General features: G+C 50.9%; 1 protein-coding gene across 2 annotated transcripts in view; it reads left to right on the top strand.

Annotated features, from left to right (window-relative positions):
* Nucleotides 1-7,176, top strand: part of Mgat5 (mannosyl (alpha-1,6-)-glycoprotein beta-1,6-N-acetyl-glucosaminyltransferase) — a 354,646-nt gene continuing 347,470 nt past the window's right edge. The window contains exon 1 of one of the 2 annotated variants that reach the window (XM_004626373.2): nt 1-32. The gene's annotated coding sequence lies outside the window, so the exon portion shown is untranslated. The remainder of the gene's footprint in view (nt 33-7,176) is intronic. The other variant, XM_023709791.1, reaches the window with a different exon arrangement.

Genomic DNA, 7,176 nt, shown 5'->3' on the forward strand with positions numbered 1-7,176 from the left:
GATCCCGGCTGCGACTGCTGCTCGGCGAGGAGGTAAGAACCGCTGGGTCGGGGCGGCCGCGTCGGAGCTCACCATCCCCGCGGGGAGATGCGCGTCCGGGGGCCGCGAGGGGCGCCGGCGGCTGGAGAGCCCGCACCGGGGCGGCGCGGCCGGGGTTTTGCGTGCCGCCCTCGGGGCTGCGGGGCTGCCGGGCCGCTCTGCGGGAACCCGAGTGCAGCTGCGGGCCGCGCTGGAGGCGCCCACCAGCCTGGACAGCATCTCTGGGGGGGAGGACGGCTGAAGACCCCCCAGGCTGGGGCGAGGGGTCGCAGGCTCCCGAGAACTGTCGGAAGAGGCTCGGGCGAGCGACTGGGGTTGGCGGCTAGGCTCTCGGACGGCGGGGCAGCCCAATGGGGTCACGCTGGGGCGTGGGCCGGGCTGGGGTCCCAAGGACCCGGGTGCACAGGGCGGGTTGGGCCGGGGAAGAAGAACGAGGGAGGCTGGCCGGGGGCCCCGGGAGAGGAGGGAGGAGGTGGGCAGGCGCCCGGGGCCGGGAGCTAAAGAGGCCCCGGGGGGCCGCCCGCTTGGCTCGCTACCCCAACTGCGCGCTCGCCGTGGCCGCGGGTCGCAGAGGCTGCGGGAGCGAAGAGCCCACACCCGCGCACACATTCCCCGAGAGCATGCTCAGTGCGGTCCTGGGAACTTCCTGCCGAGTCGCGAGCCGCCCTGGCCCCCTCCAAGCCCGCAGCTTGCAAAGTAGGGGGCGGGGGTGCGCGCGTGCGGAGGGCCGCGTCCGCCCGGTGACCCTCTGCAACCCCGGCCCCTGCCAGGCTTGTGCTGGGCACGGGGCGCTGCTCTCCCTGGCCACTCCCACTGCCGGGAACGGGGGCGTGGATGTTATTCCTCGCGCCCCGTGACCCGGTGGCCAGAGGCCTGGTGGTTCGGCCGTGTGCCAGGTGGAGCGCTCGCGGGGCGCCCTTTGCGCGGGGCGCCCGGGCCGGCGAGCAGGCAGAGCGCGAGGGGGTGTGTGAGCCCGAGGACGTTCGCGCGCGCGCTCGCTGTTGCACACAAAGCCGCGGTCTCGTAGACACCTCGCCTTGGAGGGAAGAGGTGGCGCTTGCATTGTCCAGCAGCTAACTGAGCACCGACGGAGCGACTCCGGGCTGCGAGGACCTGGCGACGCCTGGGGTTTTCTGAGATACCCGAGTCGAGGTCTGTCTACTCACCGGCTTGCAGCAGGACTGACGCTGCCGTGTATATGTGGCCCTGGCGGCCGGGTTAGGAAAGCTTGGGGTCTTCCGGAGCTGTGAAGTTGGAGAGAGGCAAAGCGACGTTTGTAGGCTTCTGTGGCAAGGCATCGCACCTGCAGGCGCACCAGGATCCAAGCGGTAGCGGGAGGCCCTCCTTCTGAGAAGTGAGTGTGGAGAGCAAGTTCCTAAAACCAAAACCCACTTCATTGTCAGGAGCCCAGCGCCTTGGTTTTTACTCTATGCCCCCTCCCCTCGGCCTGTGTCGGCCTGTGTCGCCCACATTTTAAGCCTTGATGTTGACTGAGTCAGAACCTCTCGTATGATCTAAGAAAAGCACTAAATAGTGCTCCGCAAATTTGTTTTGGTAAATGAATTTTCACCCTTCGCTCCTTTCCTTATGTATTTTGTTGTTATTCAGGGCTGACATGGGAACACAACTTGTTTTCTTTATTTCTTTTTTTGGACAGTGTTAGAATGAGAGGATAAATCCTCACTCTCTGGAGGACTTCAGGCTTTCTTCAGTTTTCAACTTAATTAACGTCCATCCATGTTACCAGTTTGAAATAGGGAAGCCTGAACATCGAGGTTGAGGAAGTGGGAACAGAGGAGGACCTTTTATTCTTTTTCGGGATGGGGAAGAAGTGGCTCTGCCAAGGAGCTGCAGAACTGGATGTCTGGGCGGTTTTCTTTTTTCCTTGCATCCCTACTGAGCTTCCTGGCTCAGAGACACCTGGGACCGGAGTCACTAGGAGAAAGGGTTCTGCAGTTCGCTTTGAAGGATTTGCAGCTCAGCACCTGCCCAGATGAACACTACTTGGTTTTAAGATGAAGTGCAGGGTCTGGGAGCCAGGAGGCTCAGACCAGACCCCATCGTGGTCTCTGTGCGCTCCAGTTGCAGCTGTGCGGAATGGCTCCCACGCCCTTTGCTGGTAGCTGTGTGCATTTCAAGTGCTGCGTGTTTGGAAGTGTGACTACTGTACACGTTTATATATATTCACATATCCGTGTACATTTTTATAAGGAAGCATGTGCATATGTATGTGCATATGCACTGTTCTTTGGGAGAATCTGGTAGCTGGAAAGGACCTGAGAGATCATAGGAAATCAGATTTTCTCCCTTCCCATTCAGCTTTCTCAGTTTATAAATAACCACCCAGCTTTCTGCCCAGCTGGCCTCCAAAAGCGCTGAAACGCCAGAGTTCCCCTGTGAACTGAGCCGAGTGGGAGGCCTTTGGCTCCTCCCCTGAGGAGTGTGGCTGCCCAGGATTCCTTCTAGTTAGCACTCTGACATTTGACACGACTTTTCCTGATGTTTCCATGTTCCTGGCTCCAAATCACTGCAGAGCCACCCTTTGACAAATGCTGGCAGGGGACAGGCAGGTAGTGACTAATGTGCTCTTCAGAGCTATCTAGGGAATCGCACAGCACAGTCCCCAGGAAGACCTGGGTGGTGAAGTCATGCCCTCTCTTGCTCTGTGGCCATCCACAGTGTCTAAGTGGTTCTGCTTCTTCCAAAGAGGCAGGGCCTCCTTTTCTTCCCTTCGCCTGTTGGTCTTGGCCTCCTGTCCCTAGGAGCGATGGCTAGGTGTGGTATTCTGTGTGTTAATAGAGGTCTCAGGAAAGTGGATGATGTCAGCTTTTCCTGGGGAGGTTGCTGTCGTCATTGTCAGAGTTTAGGAAAGGGTCTGGTGCCGGATGAGCAGATAGTTCTGACTGAAGGAAAGTATATATGTTCTAGAATCAAAGTACAGAAAAAAGGGAGGCAGTCAGGCATAGTACACCCAGAATGCTAGCACTTTTGAGAGGCTGAGGCAGGAGGATCTTGAATTTGAGCTGAGCTTGGGCAACTTGGTGATTTAGTGAGACTGTAGTACGTGCGCGTGCATACACACAGACACACACACAGGTCTCAGGCAGTGGCTCATTGTAAAGGCTTTAGATTTAATCTCTAGTCAGTTTCTCTCTGTCTCTCTCTGTCTCTCTGTCTCTCTCTCTCTCTCTCTCTCTCTCTCTTTCTCTCTCTCTCTCTCTCTCTGACTCTCTGTCTCTCTCACACACAGGAAGAAATAATTATTTTGGGACGGGGTTGCAGTGTGGGTGACAGTGGAGAGGCTTGGTTGAGAAATGTGTGAGCGTTTGGAACTTGTCGGTGCAAGTTTTACTAGGCAGCCCTTAAAGTTAGTAATTGCTTTGATGTATGAGACTCTCTTAATAGCCAGAAAATGGATATAAATGTAATTTTTTTTAAACTGACTAAAGATCGCCCCAACCCTTAAAGATTCGTAAACGTCGAGTCTAAGCTGCATCTCCATACCTGCTTTCTATCCTGCGACCCTGCTGCCAGCCTGAGTACTGTTGTGACTGATGCAGGCTGCAGGTGAATTCATGCGTCATTTATCTAGCGTTTGCTGGACACTGTGCTGATGGAGCCATGGAGATGTCCTTCCTCCAAGTTACTTTTTTACTTTTAATTTATCTGACCTTCTCTTTCAGTGTGTTAATGTGGACTAATAGCTCTTGAAAAGCTGCCACCAGGATCCAGGAACCTCAGTGCTGGACTGTATTTAGTACAGACCTGTGTGGAAGCTGGGGAGTGGGCCCTGGGGTGCTGTATGCATTTTTTCCCCATAATTTTATTGAGAAACAAATAGCAATGAGACAGTTTCAAACCAAATTGGTAGGACAGTTTCAATAATTAGCACATTGCATACTGTCTTCCTAGAGGTTATTTGTTGTACAAGATGCAGACATGATATCCTATTTACAAACTATTAGAACAAATCCCTCTATTCATTAAGAGAATGTAACTATATATCTATCCTAACCATTTTGAATACACAGATGCAAAATGGTCATTCATCTGTATCCCCTTTTTTTGTTTAGTTCTGTCATTTAAATATTATTGGTGTGTTAACTCAGCAAAATATTCTAAAAGAGTCCAGTAGCCCATAATAGTATTGGGTCTTCCGCTTGACTGGCAATGTCAGAAATTGTTGACCTGAGTCCCCCACAGCTCAACATAACAGCATGGCTTTACTTCTTATACTTCGTTTTCATACTTTTCTGCTGGTTGGTTAAGACCAAGGTAAAGCAAGACCTATGCAACAAGAGTTGTAGCTTTTTGGTCTGAGAAGGTCAGTGAAATCCCCTCGGGCTTTATCCTCCTATGCATTTTTGCTGTCTTATTCTGTTTTTGTTGTTGTTGTTGTTGTTTGTTTGTTTGTTTGTTTTTTCTCCCAGTTGCCACAGTTGATCACATACTTCTCTGACTTTGTTGGTTCTGGAAGCCAAAGCATGATTTGAGAGAATCACTTTATTTCTTCCACACTCCTTAGCTCTCTTGTCTGTGCACACAGACTTGGATATTGAGAACAGGGCCTTCCTCTTGGGGCTCAGGGTGTAGCCTCAAAAATCTGGGTTTGGAGGAGGCAGCTCCTGCAGGCTGGCCGCCCCTGTCTCCCGGCTGGGCCTCTGTCAGTGCCCCCTGGACCTTGCCCTTTTCTGGGATGACTAAGGTGTGTTTCTCTGAGGGTGCTGTTGCCCTGAGAGCAGCAGGAAGGAGTGTCCCAAGTACTTTGTACCAGCAAGAGCTTAATAGATTTACTTTTAAAAAGCCAGCCCTGAAAGCTTGTCCTAGAATAGCAACAACCTAACTTACCTGCCCCCTTGTGGGATTTTTGAGGGTGCCTTTGAGGCAATAGGCACCTCCCCTACTCCTGTGGGAGCTCCTTAGTGTTCGACTTCTGTATACAGACTCCTTTTTGGTCCAGTTGTGCTCATGTAAATACTTTTTGTAAGTATCCCACACTGATTTTTTTAACAGTAAAAAAACGTGTCTTTTACTGTAATACTTTTCACTCTCTTCCATCTCTCTTTCCCCGACCAGAGTATGTTGCTTTGCTGATTGTAACAGAGCTTGTTTGTCTTGGTGGAGAAATGTCAAGGACAGGCAGGTAAGAAAACAGGGATGATGGCAATGAGAGTGTGTCTTCCGTAACTGACACTATTCCGTGTGCTTTCGTCCTATTTCATTTCATCCTCACTAAAAACCTGATGGGGATAGTGTTGTTATGTTAATCTCAGTTTATTTACTCGGGGAGATTGTACCATTGAGAACTCAAAAATCTGGCCAAGTAAGAGAAGGAAGATTGGAACCCAGACCTGGGTTAGCTACACCTGTGCCTTCTTGGGGTTGATGAGGATGCCACCCCGAGCAAGGCAGGACTTTCTTCCCAACTCATGCTGAAGGGAGGCTTACCCTCCTGGGGTTTTGAAGGGCCTGCAGGTGACCTGCCTGGATCATTCTTCTTTCTTATGAAGGTACAGAGGTGGAAGAACTTGCTCAGTCTCTTCAGCTGACTGCAGTGGGAAAGCTGAGCTTTATTTCTGATCTGTGGTGATGGAGCAACAATTGATAGCAGCTGATAACAGGAGAGTGCCTGTTTTGTTTATGGACATGTCCCAGGAAGGAAATTTGGTGGCCATTTGGCCTCCGTTCCTGCCTAGAGCCTTCAGTGGGCAAGCACCCAGCTTTAGGGGGTGAGGAGCAAGTGGGTGTGGTTGAATTCATGCCCCACCCTTGCCTGGGTTCATCTAACAACTTAGGTCCCATTTGAGGGAGATGCTGCCTTTCTTCTGTCTCCTGCTAAATTTGATATCTTAGGAACATAGTGTTGGCTGGATTTTACTTTTCACTCTTGTTCATTTTGCTGGGGTGTCTTCAGATTCCTGGCTCCAGTCATCGTTGACTTCTGTGATGCAGGAGCCTGGGGTGATGTGGCAAGGAGGGCACGGCTGCTCCTTTGCAGTCCTGCCGCGGTTGTCTGTGGAGGCCTCACTACGGCGTGCGGAACCCTGGCAGCAGAGCAGAGCCTCTGCCAGACATTCTCCTGACCACTGAGGCCTGACCCGGGTAGATTTTCTCACTGCATGAAAGAGGGAGCACCATGGCTTTTCTTTCCCTGCCCCCATCTCCATCAGTCACGTCAGCGCACCTGCTCCACATTCCAAATGTTTCACTTTCATAATAAACTGTCTATACTTGCGCAAGGGGTTTAGAGTCTGGGCCTGACCAGGACCCACGCAGGAGTTCACTTATAAAGACAAATACAGACAAGCGCCTTCCTGGCAAGTACAAGGCCCTGAGTTCAATTCCTGGTACCAAAAGAATAAATAAAATGAAAAACAAATACAAATGAACAACACCCTGAGCCATCCTGTGTGACCACTTTGGGCCTCAGTTCTTGGTGGGACAGTAAGAGAGGATTAAATGAACTCTTAAAATCTGTTCTGTCTGGTGTTGACTGATCATACACATGTGGCACAAAAGGGATAGAGTGAAGAAATGAAGTACAATTCTTTTATTCAATAAAAGAGAAAGCCTTCGCGTTGTTTTTGCCCTTGTGGGTAGACTCCCAATAGCAGGCAGTGCAATGCTTACCTGAAAACCAGCCTTTTATTATGATGATCTTTTGGGATGTTTGCCTTTGGATGTTTATAAAATGAAGAGCCTTACTCCTGACTCAGCCTAGGAATCCCCTGCTTTCCTCCAGTGGGGCTGCTTTTTCCCTTGGGAACTTGAGATCTGAAGCGCGGAGGATGATCAGACTCCTGCAATTCTGTGACTTCATGATACATTGCCGTAGGACTGAGGCGGTGGGCTGACATTGCCAGTCAGCCGGCCAAATCCTGTTTATATCCTTTCTCTGCTCACCTGTGAAACAACTACATTTATGGGATAAGGGAATTTGCTATTAGTGTACTTGCAGCTGCTTGAAAAAAATACTCATTTTCTACTCTTTTTTTTTTTTTTTTTTATTAGCTAGTGTTCCTGAGAAGTTTCCCATGACTGGAGTTCATTCTCTTGTTTAGGGGAGCACTGTCTGGTGCCTCCTGCTAAACTGATCTTTCTGTCTTCCTTTGGCACCTTTCTTAGTGTTTGTCTGTA

The sequence above is a fragment of the Octodon degus genome, unplaced genomic scaffold (assembly GCF_000260255.1).
Source record: "Octodon degus isolate 3935 unplaced genomic scaffold, OctDeg1.0 scaffold00014, whole genome shotgun sequence".
In the NCBI taxonomy this organism is placed as follows: domain Eukaryota; kingdom Metazoa; phylum Chordata; class Mammalia; order Rodentia; family Octodontidae; genus Octodon; species Octodon degus.